The following is a 16,189-nucleotide window of genomic DNA, read 5'->3' as shown; positions in this document are numbered from 1 at the left end:
TTTTGGACTAATTTCTACACACCAGAGAAAACATTCAACATTTGGCTTTCTGCATCTGGCTTATTTCACTTAGCATTATAGTCTCCATTTACCAGCAAATGACATAATTTCATTCTTTTTCATGGCCAAGTAATACTCCATTGAGTACATATGCCACATTGCTTTATCCATTCATCTCTTGAAGGACACATAGTTTGGTTCCATAGTCTGGTTATTGTGAATTATTCTGCTATAAATATTGATGTGACTATGTCCCTATAGCATGTTGATTTTATATCTTTGGGATATATGATGAAGTGTGGAGCTGGGACATATGGTGGCTCCATTTCTTGTTTCTTGAGGAATATTTATATTTTTTCCAGAGAGGTTTGTACTAATTTGCCATCCCACCAACAACATATGTGTACCTTTCCCCCCGGATGCTCATCAACAATTATTATTTTTTGTATTATTGATGACTGTCATCTGTCTGAAATGAGATGGAATCTGATTTGCATTTCCCTAATTGCTAGAGATGTTGAACACTTTTTTTTAATGTGTTTGTTGGCCATTTGTATTTCTTCTTTTGAGCAGTGTTTAGTTTATTTTGCCCATTTATTAATGGTATTATTATTTTCTGATCTTAAGGTTTTTGAGTTCTTTATATATTTGGGATATTAATTTCCTCTCTGAGGAGCAGTATCCAATAGTTAACTAAGATCAACCATTTGATAATATCTCATTATTATTTTCACCCAATCAATGTATTTTTTTATTCTACCCCATAGTCAGTTTCCAAGAGAAACATAACTAAACTCATGTGTTAAAAAAATCATCTTTAAGAGCACTCAACGACCTTCAATATTAAATTAAGACATACATTTCATAGTCTTGACCCTTGTACCAAAAGTACAGCATAAAATCTCAACATTGAAGTTTTTCTGTGATTATTGTTCTCATGTAAACCTAGTTAGGGTGATTAAATTTCAAGGTCACATGGAAGCAGTGTTTCAGCTTATAACTTTATTTTTATTTCACTTTTAAAAATGTTTCACCTATGTTTACAGCAAATAGATGTATATTAATCAAATTTACAAGAATATATGCTTAAAATTAATACTGAACATCAACATAGATGTTGAAGTAGATGCAGATTTTAATTTCCTATGAGGTTTGTTCATGCCATTTTTAATAACTAAGAGAAAAGCCATGTTTGAAAACAATAGCCTTTTTATTGACTTAATGAAATCTGCAGGTTACTACTGAAATTATTGATCATTAAAGGAAAACAAAACATACTTTTTAAAAAATATGTAAATCTGCTTAGAACCTAAACAAAATTGTAAAACTAACTAAAATGCCGTTCTCATGACACAAAATACCTCTCTTACGATTCTTACCAATGTTCTATGATATGTTCCAACAAATTTCAATTTTTAAACAAACCCATTCATTCCTGTTTTTGTTTTCATTCTGCAAGCTTGTTCAGTTTTTAAATAGTTTGTTTCTAATGTAAAAATGTGCATGTTTTAGGCCACATTGTTTTATTAAACTTTACTTTGCAAAATGACTGCTATATTGGTAAGAGGAAGACAGACGAGAGTGGTGAGAACATGAGGTTAAGGAAATAATTTTATACAATGGGCCCACTCTACTGACCCCCACATGATTTATTTTCCATGAAGCAATTTACCTGCAGCTCTGCCCAGCTTTAGTGTACAGGCAATATCACATTTCTCAGCAAACTACTTCTTATCCACAGCATAAATGCCAATAAATAATATCAACAAGAGGAACCCAAGGTACCCTGAAGGGGAGACTTTTGTCACCGTTTTCACAGACCAGATCCTAAAACTCAGAGAAATAATTCCTCCTAACCAAAAAATCTGTAAGAATTTAGGGTTAAGAATTTAATTACAGAGCTGAGGATATAGCTAAGTTTGTAGAGTGTATGCCTCGCATGCACAAGGCCCTGTGTTCAATCCCCAACAGCATCAAAAAAAAAAAAAAAAAAAAAAAAAATTCAATTACAGCCAGCCTATGTAGGCCAAAGTGACCCAGAGTTGTCATGGCAGTGGGAACTTGAAAGTCTTATGTCATTCTACTGTCAATCAAAAGTCAAGAAGTAGATGTGGGTGGAACTTTCTGGAAACTTCTCTGGGATCCCCAGTAAAACTGGAGTGCAGGAAAGTCATGCTGTCTCTCTTATGAGAGGACCCAATCTATCCTTTGAGAGTGTCCCCTTTCCCTTTTCCTACCTCTTCTACAATCTCATTGCCTGTTACTCTGAGCAAAATGTCTGAAATTATTCTGACTTGATTGCAAGAATCAGAATGTGAGTACAGGGTCTTGATGCTGCCTCCGTTTCAAAGAAGGCCCCAGCCATATAACAATATGACCTAAAAAGAATGATACATTTTCATTTCATTGTTCCTGGCTGACAACTGACATTTGCATCTCAAATAACCTCCTAGGAGAACATTCCTGCCATCTTTAATACTGGCAGAGTTGCTCTTTTCACATGATTAATTTTAATTTAGAGAAATTTTTGCCAGAGTATTTTTAGAAATTCTCTGAAGTAATGCAAAGTGTGATAACAATACTAAGAGAGGATTTGAAACCAATAACAAAATTTGGCTTATTAGTATTAGTTTCAAGTGAATTTTACTCTTCATAAAAATTAGTATAAAGTATCTGCAACTTTTAATATAGATTATGATATATACAAAGATACTAACTTTAGCTAGAATAATTAACGACATCTGGACTTGTACATATAAACAATCTACAAGATATTTCACATTCATGAAAAATTAGTCAAATGTCATTGTTGTGCATATCATATATGAAGGAAAAATAAATGACTGATGATAATTCTGCTCAAATTCAATAAAAACTCATCTCAATTAAGAAGTAGAAGACAATGTTGAAACAATGCAATTAAAACAGTTTTCTTTAAAAGGGCAATTTATAAGATGGGTTAAGGGGAGCACAAGTAGTCCAGTAACCTCAAACTAGTAGTATCTAAGCCATCACCATTTTTAAATCTGATTAAACAAGTATTGGAGTGGTCAGCACCCCAATAGAGCAGGTCCCTGTTCAGGAGGTGTGAGCCGCCCAGGAAAACAAAAAGTTTTCAATAATCAATAGGAAATAAAGACAAAGTCAAAGATTAGATTTATAAAGCCCAGCAGCTGATCGGTCTTCCAGTCCTGATGGGAACTGGAACTGAACAACAGAAAAAAGGCCTTGATTCTGAATTTAAGGGGGAGCAAATCAAAGGCAAGGATAAGGTTTCAATGGGAGGAGTGCTTCTCAGTGTGGCAGGGGTCTTGTAGTAAACTGGTTGATTGGCATTTGACAATCTACACCCATCTCTGGCAGGCTATGCTTGAACTTGAGCAGTCAGCTAGAACAGGCCAACATATGATTTAAGATTTCTCAAACCATTGGATTCCTACTGGGAGTTCCCAGAACCAGGCTTCCCTGCCTAATGGCTTGAACATTGCTCAGTCTACTCATGGCTTAGTTCACATATGGGTCATGAATGGCTTCCAGCCACAAAGGGAGAAAAAGTTCCCAGAATCTGGATGTGATGAGGAAGTCATGTGAAGTAGGATGCTTTGAAGAAGAGGTGACCCTCTCGAGTCCACCTCAGACTGAAAGGACTGAAATAAAAGGATTAAATATATGACTTTACTCTGTAAGTCATTACAAAAGGCTACATATTGACAAACTGATCAGTGAAGCCAGAGCATGGTTAATCAATGGAGATGAGTTTCCCAGTGCTGAAACAGCATGAAGAATGGCAAAGAATGGAATCGGAGAAGCAAACATTAAAATAACAAGTAAAAAAAGTAAGTAATTTTTTTGTGAAATTATTGTGACTAATAACAAAATGAAATTTGGCATGTCAATATTTTTCTTATCAAAATTTTATGAGTGGAAATCCCTTTGACCAACTATATTAGTAAAATCAATTAAGATTAGTTGGGGAATGCATCCTCGCTTTAATTCATATCTAATGCTTAGGTTAAACATGAGTTTTTAATATTGAAGCTCAATATACTCAGGATGATATACATAAATTTCATTAAGCATAAGCTGTCAATAATTTCAAGAGCATGAGTCTTTCATATTTTAAATTAATCCAGAACAAGTAATTAAATTTATCCAATAAAGTGTTTGATTAGATAACACCACCCATTTTCAGTTTTGCACATTCTTTATAAAAGTTGATCGATACTAAATACTAGAAGTGTCAGGATGATGAAGAATTTTATCCCTGTGGCAATCTACATTTACCGTTCTAAGATTTTCTCCTCCTTTCCAAAATACAGAGATTCTTTTTTTTTTTTTTTTTTGGCAAAGTGGAAGTAATATAAACAAATACTAAAATCTCATGTGTGCAACATTTTGCTAATTAAAGCAATAAATGTTTGAAACTAATATTGATTTAAATTATTCCAACCTTACAATGACTAAAAAAATGTAAATCATACCCAAATGTATAACATGTTCAAATACCCTTGCATCTGCAAATATCTTGTAACTTAAGGTTTTTATATATAGTCTCATTTCTTAAACTATTTTCAAGTGCCATCCTTTAACTTTTATGATAGCTCATTCAGGACAAGAGTTTACATTTTCTCTTTCTATGTACCAAATCATACCTTATTCTTCCTCCTCAAGAGAAATTCCTCCCAGAGATTCATTCTGTACCTGAAAACTGATACAGCCACAGAATGAATATCAGTGACTCTTTTTTTCTCTTCTTTTTTCCACTCAACTCTGCTTTCATTCTATAAAGAAGTTATGTTAAATACATAATATTTCTCATCCTTTTGATCTCTCCACAATGTCATGAATAATTCCTTACATAGGAAACTCTACTTGTGACCTCTCTCAGATAGACATCTTTCACTAGTGATAAACTCATCCAGAAAAACTTAATTTTTGAAATACCTTGTAAATGCTGCCAATTACTTGAAATAATCAAAATCTCAATATTAAACCATATTTTAGATAACTCACAGAAATGTCTTACATTGAAAGTTAAAAAAATGTTGTGACAAAAGTTTTTTTTGGGTAAAAATTATTGCATTTAATTTTAAAGTTACCTTCCTGAATCTTAGGAAGCATAAATTGTGCCTAGTGAGTAGAAAACCCTTCTTTAAGATGCTTTCTTGTATCTAATAAGCAACTTTTTAAAATGATTAAAGACTTTGTAAAATGTTATTTCATTATTAAGTCAATAAAATAACTGGTGTTAAATTGTTGCTTTTGTATAATACATTTTTATTTTATTTTTTGAAAAGATAGTAATAAAAATGTTAGTATATAATATTTAATTGTAACTACATTGGTGAACTTATGTAGAATTGAGAAAGATGCTCAATTTTTACTTGAAAGTCACCAACTCTATATCTTTTAACTCTTATCTTTACATAAGCTATATTGCAAAATGGGAATGATTAGTTGTTCCTCAGCTTCTCATACTTTTAGTTAGATATTTAATAATTTACCCTGCTTTCAACTCCTAGTCCTTCCAGAAAAGTAATGTATTGAATTTCATCATTTTGAATTATTAAATATTTCCTCATCTATTCATCAAAGAGAAACCTGAAGATTTGTACACATGATTTCTCATATTTAATGGAATAGATCAGAATCAATGGAAAATAAATAATTTAATATGAATTATATAAAAGCAATAAACCGATAATCATTTAGTTACTGGAATTGAGAACATAAATTGAAAATGGAAAGTCAGGTTGTATATGAGAAGATTTTGGATACTTATGTTGAATTACTTGATAAATCAAGTAAAATGCTAAGATTAATATTCCCAGTATCTCATTCTCTAACATATGAGTCAAATCTTGTCATATATAATGGAATACTAATAGTGAATAGTATTTTAAGCTTTCCTAAGTGTTGCCTATTCACCTCTGATCTGTTTACTTAAATTTATTTCAAAACCTCTATATGCTTGATACCTTTAAATGTCTTTAAACAAATGAAAGTATTTACTAACTGGAATACTAAAATTTTAGTAAATTCATTCATCACTTAACATATTATGGTTGAATAATTTTTAAATAATAAATAATTTCATGCATAAAAATTTTAGAACACTGTACTTCCATTTCTCCTTTCCTTTGTGCTATATCACTCATACATTTTACTTATTTCATAAACTACTATATCAATCTAATTATTTTGCTTTAAAAGTGTGCAATCTTTTCAAAGATTTTTATTTTATTGGAAGAAAATGTAGTGTCCTATTTTCAGTTCTCTTTATCCCTTTTGTAAATCCAAATTTTCCCCAATATTCAAAATTTATGTGTATCTGAAAAATGTCTTAATTTTGAAAGAATATTTTTGCTAAATAAAGATTTCTAGTGTTTTGGGGAGGCTCTTCACAAAACAAACAAAATTCAAACAAAAGAGAACTTTATTTACCTGGCCAGGAACTGTCTCCCACCCGTAGAGACTGGTGCTCTGTGGGAGAACAGCAATTTTCTGGCCTGTGTCTTGGGAATTTAAGGATGTAAAAACCACAAATCAGAGTCCTTTCTCAGAGTCATGCAAGCAAGCAAATTACAGAAGCTAAAAAAGGCAGTTAGCTTTATCTCATTTTCAGTCTGAACAAGTGTTAGACCACCATATCCTGAGTTTCAGCTGAGCAGGGGAGATAATCTATTTTGAAGTCATGTAGACCCATAAATGTACTCAAACCCAGGATGCAGCGGCTCACTACTACCACCATTATATTCTGAGTTGAGTACATTCTGTAGGGTACAAAGTACAGTAAATCAGTTTTTTTTTGTTGTTGTTGTTGTTTTGCTTTTTTTTTTTAAGAAGACAGCTTTCATTTCTATTTCTCATAAATGGGTCATGAAGTTCCTTCTTCATAGGAGCAGTAACAGAAAAATTCAGATGGAGTCTTACAGCCACACTTTTTGTTCACATAGCCACAGTGACTCTATTCCCACTATTTCATTACTGGTAGCTTATTTTATTCTTGCAGCTATCTCATTTACTCATCATTTTACTATTGATATCCAAAAGCCTTATGTCTACATGATCAAGCTAATACAATTGTTCACAACTATATTGATTTAACCTTGTCTATATCTATATTAACCTCTCAGCCTATATTTATCTATAACTATACTGGGCTACTGCTTTATACTTATCCCCTTACACTGTTCTATATCTTATTTCCTGTAGCTTAAATACTATGTCTTACAGTTATATAATTATCCTGCTATTACTTATGCTTACTCCTGATGAACTTATGCTCTATGCTTACTTCTTATTACTAGGGCAGTTTAACATTATGCAGCTGATAATACTTGTTTTTATTATCCTATTTTATCTTATCTTATTCCCATAATCTTTAACCTATGTCTATGACTTATTGATCATATAGATCAGTTCACACCACAACCCAAGTTTTAAAGAGTTTTTGCCCAATTTTTAATTTCAATTTTTTATGGTAATGCAGATTAAAACAAGGGACACTCTTTCACTGAACTATGTCCACAGCACTATTTTATTTTCCAATTTTGAGACACCATCTAACTAAACTTGCTTAGGCTGCCCTCCAACTTGTAATCTTGCAACCTCAGCCTCTAAAGTGGCCCATTTGGTAGTTTTTATCTCAACAAATTTAAAACATTTTATCACACAAAAATAAAAATAAATAAATAAATCATTAATTAAGATTTGTTTAAAACTTCAACTTATGATTTTAACTGAATAAAAATGCAAAAAAATGAAATACCAGGAATATTTATAATGCTGATTTTTAAAATTTTCTTCAAATTTGTAAAATAAAATTTCAGAAAGTATTTTGCAGATAACAATCAGCATATTAAAATAATTTCATTGCAAATTTTGATATAATTGTTATTGTTACATTAAGGAGACTCTGAATGTAATAGTGAAAGTCCAGCGTAAGGGAAAAATTATCTGACTTATGAAGAGTTGAAAAAAAAGACTCATTAAATATTAACAGCTAAAATATACTTGAGAATCTAAAGATATGACTTATTTTAAAATTTGATGTATTTTTTCAAGACCATCACCTTGAAAAAGAACATGCCTCTATTAAAAAAAATAGATTTTTAAGAAACATACATACATTTTTTAAGGGAATTAAAGGTTTTATTTTCAAAGTTCTTTGGAATAATTTGATTTCAGAATTGCTTAATGAAATAAAAACAACTGCTCTTATTATGAGTCATAACTCTACCCAATAATTATTTAATATGTATATCTTCTAAAAGAATGAATGAATACAAATAAAGTCTTACCAAGATTGTAATGTTTTTCTAACTTATTATAACAAATCAAATTCACAATAATGCCAACAGCAATAAAAATTGGATTTTGAGTGTATGCTTATTCAGGATTATCATCCCTGCCATCTTAAATTAAATTCAAAATTATATTGCATTCTAAATATTATGCTATATATAAGATAAAAAGTTAGAGACATGAGTACAAAAACTAAATTTTGCAAAACTTAGGACTTGCACTTGATTAAATTTATATTTTTGGTCAATGAATTCAAAAGTTCAAATATTCATTTTTTGATATTAATTAATTATATTTAATAAAATTTAATAATGTTGCAAAGATTTGTTGACCCAAAGAAAATTGAACTTTCTCACTATCTTTTTATATCAATCATACTGAAGTATCTTATATCTATTATTTATTAATATGATATTTTAATCTGAATTTAAAAATATGAGACAGAAATAATATCATTGCACAAACTAGTGATCAAAAAGTAAGTACATAGCAACTTATAAAAGAACAAACCTGATTAGTGATAGTTTGGATAAAGTTTCATTTTTAAAGAGATTTCATATTCAATTCATTTCTTGCAAGTAATTATGTATATAAATCTGGATCGCTTCATTTTTTTATTGATTGTGATTGACCAAATAATGCCTTTACAACCCCTGATACTCCCATCTTAAGCCTCCCAAATCTGTAAATGTTGCATTATTTACAAAAAGGGGTTCTGCAAAGATAAGTAAATTACTGGTCTTAGTATGGGTTGATTTTATTCAGTTACCTTGGTAGGCCCAATGTTATCACAATGATCCTTTTAAGAGGGAGAAAAGAGGATAAGACTGGCAAGAGTGGGGAGAGGATTTATTGATAGAACAGAGGTCAGAAACAAATGGAAAGGTAAAAGTCGTTACACTGCTAGTTTTCAGATGAAGGAGGGGTCACCAGCTAAGAAATGCAAGCAGTATGTAAAAAATAGCAAAAGCAAGAAAATCAAATTTTTCCTAAAGCATTCAGAAGGAATGCAAACCTGACAGAAATCTTGATTCTAGCCACCTTCAGAAAAATAAAATTATTTTTACCTTTGTTGAACTCTCAAGTTTGTGGTAATTTGTTGTGGAATAATTAGGAAACTAAAGCATAGTTAGGTACCACAAATTGAGGGCTATTCTGAAAAGCACCAGGAATTGTGGAAGTGAGCTTTGGAGGTATTTAGCATGCAGAGAATGGAAGATTTATGAAAAACATGATAGAAAAGCCTAAACTGCCTTGAGTTGTTAGAAAAAAAAATGTGAAGGTTATTTTATTCATATAGATGCAGACTAAGGATTCAAAAGAAAGTGTAGACAATAGTAGGGAAGATCTATATGATCTTAAAGAATAAATCATCACAACAGACTTCATAGAAATACAGATCTTAAAAAGGATGCTGGGGTGGGTTCAGACGGAATGAGGATCATGTCATTGGAAACAGGAGAAAAGAGCATACTTGTTATACAGTGGCAAGAGCTTAGAATTTAATACATTGAATTATTCTACAATTATGTGAGAAGCACAACTGTAAGTGATGAAGTCAGATATTTATCTGAGATTTCCAAGCAAAGTACTGGAGGTATGAATTTGATCATACTGCTTATAATAAAATGTGAGAGTAAAAAGACAAATTGAGAAGTGTTAAGCAAAAGTAAAAAGGATATGATAAATTGGAAAATTCTCAGGCTATCTAAAATGCAAAAGGCAGTAAAACTAGGATATTTTCTGTCAGAAAAAAAAAGTGATCTGGGAAAAAGCCCAACTTGTGACTAGATAGCTTCTGCTATTCCTTTGGGGGTGGGAGAGTCACAACATTCACTCATAGGGAGGGTCCTGTGAAGAGATTGGGGATCTGTCTCATAAATGTACTCTGCCATCCCACCAGAAGTCAAAAATAGAGCTGACATTATCTAGAAAAGACCCGTGGAGGAGACTCTTGCACATTGAGTGTATTCCTATAGCATATGAGACATACGTGAGAAAACTACTAGGATCTTGGGAATCTTACAACAACAGAAAAGCTGTCAACACGGATCCCAAAGGGTGGCAGGAATGAAATAAAAGAAGGTTGCTGCACTTTATAAACATTCTAAAGGCAAGAAAATTGGTGATGAATCTAAATCTACTTCACAGCATAAGTCTGAAAAAATTTCTAAATTAAAAAAAAAAAGGATGATTTCTTGGGTGCAGATGGGATCCCTAATGTCAAGGGATTATTCTCAGGTTTTGAAACATAATAACTCTGTTTTTGAAATTTGTTAGGACTAATGAATTATTTTTTCTTCCCATTTTCAAAAGGGAATATCTGTGACTGGTAGCCTAGGCCTGTACAGTCATTTTATTTTGGGAGCAGATGACTTGAGTTTCACAGGTTCATTGATATAGAGGATATTGACCTCAAGTGAATTACAAGCAGAGCCTCCATTTTAGTCAGGTTTTTTCACTGTTAGGACTAAAGAAGCTGACCAGAAGAATTATAGAGGAGGGAACGTTTATTTGAAGGCTCATGGTTTCAGATATCTTAGTCCATAGAAGGTCCACCCAACATTTCTCAGGGCTCAAGATGAAGCTGAACATCATGGTAGAGTATGTGGCAGAGAAAAGTCACAGATCAAGAAGCAGAGTGAGAGACTCCAGCTCCAGATACAAAATATATACCTCATAGGCACACCCCCACTTAACCACTTCCTCCAGCCACACCCCACCTGCCTCTAGTTACCACTCAGTTAATCGCACCAGGAATTCATTCACTGAATGGGTTAAGACTCTCACAGTCCAATCATTTCTCCTCTGAACCTTCTTGCATTGTCTTACACATGAGCTTTTGGGGGATGCTTCATATCCAAACTATATCATCTTTACATTTATCTAATTTAGATCTGGGACATTGAAGCTGAAGACATATAATTGAGAGTTTGGATTTTAAGTTGATACTGTTGCCACAGTCCAGCTGGCTGGGCAAAATAACCAGGGGGGTGACAAGCAACTTGTGTAAATTGATACAGCAGGAGTGGGAGCCATTTATTGTAGGACAGGAGTGGTATATATACATTCCACACAGCTTATCTTAATTAACATAAACTGGATACAGCAGTCAACCAATAAGGAATCTCCACACTTAATGGCTTGCTGGAGTTACTTCACAAACCACTCTCCCTGGCAAAATGCCAGGCGCCATCCAGACTTGTTTACAGACTCTAACATTTGCCAGGAGCCATCCTGACTTGTTTACAGACCCTAACATTTCCCCCTTTTGTTTAATTTAAATAACGACCATAGTGGTTTTTACACAAACACTATAAATAATCTGCTACAAACAGAAAGGGAAGATACAAAATGCCACAATACCAAGCCAATTGATGGCTCCATGCAAGAATCCCTTGGAAAAATCATACCAGCAATGACACCCGTTAGCAAAGATACTGAGTTACAATTTATTGTAGATTACAGTTTGTTGTCTCAGTCCAGGTAAAGCAGTGTCTTAATAGATTAACTCACAGTCCAGGTAAATCATAGTCCAGGTAAGTTCTGTAGGCAGTTAGCTTAAATCACAGTCCAGGTAAGTTCTGCAGGCAGCTAGCTTGATCCGATGTCTCGTCTGGTTCTCAGCAACACTGGAAATTCTTCCACTCTCGTCCTTACGGGCACAGGGATGAAGGCAGGAACTCCGGATGGCTAAAGAAAATCCTGTAGCATTCCGCTAAGAAAACAACCTTCTGAACAATTTAGTACATTATCTCAAGGTTTTTTACATTTGAAATAGGCCTTAATGGCACTCATAACTGGCCTTGGAAATGATCAAACTTCAGGTTCATGGGCCATCTTCCGCCTGCAGCATCCTGGGCAGCCCCAGATGGCCCCGGGGAGAGCCCAGGGAGTGTTCTGGACTCAAACTGCCACCGGGCACAGGGAGCAAGAGCCTAGGAGACTGTGCCTACAGGTCAGGTCTGGATTTGGGCTCGCGCAGTGGCGTGAGGAGCGGGGAAGGCTGCCACCGCTTGGAAAGTCCTTGCTGCGCCATGACCGGCTTGCACATGTGGCAGCTGCCGCTCGGATTCATGCACCCTCCGGTAACGAAAAGTATTTAGTAATAGCCTTTTTTTTTTTTTTTTAAATTTTTATTGTTGGTTGTTCAAAACATTACATAGTTCTTGATATATCATATTTCACACTTTGATTCAAGTGGGATATGAACTCCCATTTTTACCCCGTATACAGATTGCAGAATCACATCAGTTACACATCCATTGATTTACATATTGCCATACTAGTGTCTGTTGTATTCTGCTGCCTTTCCTATCCTCTACTATCCCCCCTCCCCCCCTTCTCTCTCTACCCCCTCTACTGTAATTCATTTCTCCCCTTATATTTTTTTTCCCTTTCCCCTCACTTCCTCTTGTATGTAATTTTGTATACCCCTGAGGGTCTCCTTCCATTTCCATGCAATTTCCCTTCTCTCTCCCTTTCCCTCCCACCTCTCATCCCTGTTTAATGTTGATATTCTTCTCATGCTCTTTGTCCCTACTCTGTTCTTAGTTACTCTCCTTATATCAAAGAAGACATTTGACATTTGTTTTTAAGGGATTGGTTAGCTTCACTTAGCATAATCTGCTTTAATGCCATCCATTTCCCTGCAAATTCTATGATTTTGTCATTTTTTAATGCAGAGTAATACTCCATTGTGTATAAATGCCACATTTTTTTTTATCCATTCCTCTATTGAAGGGCATCTAGTAATAGCCTTTTGCTGCAACTTTTTTCCTGATAATCCTTCTTCTTTTGAACTTTCTTTTTCTTTCTGACTAGAGTTCCTGGGCTTTTATCAACATATGCCCTAATTGCTCTTGGTTCCACTGGGGTGCCTTCTTCCCTTAATAATTTACTTCTCACCCCTTCCATATTCTCATCACAAAGACAATACAATACACCAAGACAAAACAAGACACAAACATACTGTATCAATCTTCTCCATTTTCTCAAAATGGCCATTTTTCCTCTCGCCCTATCTGTCTGGGGACAAGCAGATTTGCTCCCGTCCTATCTATGGACTGGCAGCTTTTTTTCGTCACTTACCTCTGAGTGTCCCGGGGCTCCCCATAAGGGGCCACCATCTGCTGCAGTTTGGCTGCAGCAAAATAACCAGGGGGTGACGAGCAACTTGTGTACATTGATACAGCAGGAGTGGGAGCCATTTATTGTAGGACAGGAGGGGTATATATACATTCCACACAGCTTATCTTAATTAACATAAACTAGATACAGCAGTCAACCAATAAGGAATCTCCACACTTAATGACTCGCTGGAGTTACTTTACAAAGCACTCCCTCTGGCAAAATGCTAGGCGCCATCCAGACTTGTTTACAGACTCTAACATTTGCCAGGCGCCATCCTGACTTGTTTACAGACCCTAACATACTATAATGAATTAAAAGTTTTGAGTATAATCGGATGGAATGGATATGTTTTGCATGTGACTTTGATGTAAATTTTTAGGGGCCAGAAGGAGGAATATGGTAGGTAGAAAAATGTATCCCCAAAATACAAACATCCTAGTCCCTGAAGCCCATGAAAACAAAGTGGACTTTCCAAATAAAAGCTGAGGATCTTGAAATGAGGATTACCATATATTTTCTGGATGGTACAATGTAACCACATAGACCCTTATACAAAGAAGGCAGGAGTGGCAAAGTCAAAAGTGTGATGACAAAAGCAAGGATCTATAAGATACTGAAATTTGAAGATATTATGTACTTTCTGAAAAATAGAGGAAGGGGCCACAAGCAAAGAAATGCCTCTAAAATTTAGAAAAGACAAGAAAAGGTATTCTCTACTCTATCTAGTACCTCCAGGAGGAATATAGTCTGACCAACAAATTGACTTTAGGACTTTTGATTTTCAAAACAATAATGTAATAAATTTGTGCTGTCTTAGCCACGAAGTTTGTGGTAATTGATTGTGCAAACATTATGAAACTACTACAATAATATAAAGAACATGAATTGCAGTCTACATAATTATGATTCTCTTTTATAATGAAGAAAACAACTAATTTCTCAATGTAAAACTGCATTAACATCATCCAAAAGAAAATTAGCTCTTTATCCATTAATTTCTATACTCATAAATTAACAAAACCAAGTTATCACAAAACAAATAGCTTCAGTCTAATACTTAATTGAGATGAAGCTTTTAAATGGACATTAAAAAAATCTTTAATTAAGCAGCTGTTAACTTCCTTGATTACATGTAAATAAAAAAGACATTTCTGGAATTGATTGATTATGACTATATTTTTATAAATGTAGAAACCTGTGATGCACATTGATGAAACTTAACCTTTTTTTTTAGGAGATAAAAGTTATTCTTTCAATCTGATATTTTTTAATTTCATGTTTTAAAATATCAACTTTAGTTTGAAACAACAAAAATTATTTTTAAATCAGCAAAATAAAATTTAGAAAAAGAGAAATGCAAAAAGCCAAAATATAATTGGAAAACTCCAGTCAATCTAAAAATGAAATATAAAGTTTCATATGTGCTAACAAATTGAAAAAAGTAGTTTTTCTTTAGTTATTTATTTTTTAGTTTTAGATGGATATAATATATTTGTATTATTTTTATGTGGTGCTGAGTATTGAATCCAGTGCCTCATGCATGCTAGCTGAGCACTCTACCACTGAGCCACAATCCCAGCCCCCAGGAAGTCATTCTTCATTCATTGTTTCACCAATTATAAAGAAACAATTAGGTTTCAATTATTAGCTAGTAAGACAGCTAACTCCTTTTAAACTCTAATTTTTTTCAGCCTTTCAAATTTTAACTTAAGTTATTAAAACCTCCAGGGTGAAAAAAGAAAATCCTTCCATTACCTCCCATGCCAACTGATTTGTATTTTTAAATCATTTCTATGAATTTTCAAAAAATTTAGGAAAACCTTTGTTGTGAAACTTTTTAATTTATTTTTGTTGTTTTCTCTTAGTTTGAATAAATTTTTATTCTAAATATATTTTTCCATCTAGGTCTAAATCATTAGCTAATTAAATAAAATATACCTTGAGATAATAGTTCTACAACATTGATAAAAATAAACAAATAAATAATGTAAAGGCAATGTTTTTCAAAAGGCATATTGACTAATATATGTAATGATTTTACAGTCTTTCAAAATTTCATCTTTACACTTTCAGAAACGTCAGTGTGTAGTATTCCTATATGTAGTCCCTTTACCAAGGTAAACTCTCATATTGTGGATGCACATTGGTAATTGTTTATAAATAGCTAAAAGGTTTATCTTTCCTCACATATTTGCTTGGTTTTGTTTTTCTTTCTGTCTCTGTATTGAATATATTTATTTGTTTTAGCACATTCAAAAATATCCTTGTGTTTGCCATTACTCTGGTCATGTAATTGCCCTATCATTAATTTATACCCATAATAAAATGTTATTGAATAAATTTTTAAAAAGTAATTTAAAAAGCTTAATCATGCCACTTTTGGAAATATTATTTATTTAATGTTATTTAAAAGTCTACAGGAATATAGGAGAAAACTCTCTGTCTAAGGCTGTATTGGTACCTATATTATACTCTAAAAGGATCCTTTCCTCGCTAATAACTGTAAAATCATATTTTAGTAGCAATACATGCCAATCTAATATACTTTCAAAGTATCCCTCCATGGCCACAAAATTCAGAAAAATAGCATATTTTAAAACTTGGCTCATGACAGTAGCTCTCCACTAAGAGCCAATTATTCTGGAATATTCTAGTACTAAAACGAATCGCAAATATTTCTCATCCACTGGAGTCTCATGAAACACTTTCAGGGCAACAATGCAGTTTAGTTGAAATAACAGATGGAATA

The 16,189-nt window shown here is 33.3% G+C and overlaps 1 pseudogene; it reads right to left on the bottom strand.

Annotated features, from left to right (window-relative positions):
* Window positions 1-12,346, bottom strand: part of LOC143405644 (torsin-1A-interacting protein 2 pseudogene) — a 53,692-nt pseudogene extending 41,346 nt beyond the window's left edge.
* Window positions 12,347-16,189: the final 3,843 nt, after the last annotated feature.

This window comes from Callospermophilus lateralis, chromosome 8 (assembly GCF_048772815.1).
Source record: "Callospermophilus lateralis isolate mCalLat2 chromosome 8, mCalLat2.hap1, whole genome shotgun sequence".
Taxonomy (NCBI): domain Eukaryota; kingdom Metazoa; phylum Chordata; class Mammalia; order Rodentia; family Sciuridae; genus Callospermophilus; species Callospermophilus lateralis.
The sequence above is the reverse complement of the archived record's forward strand: the minus strand, read 5'-3'. Positions and strand labels throughout refer to the sequence as shown.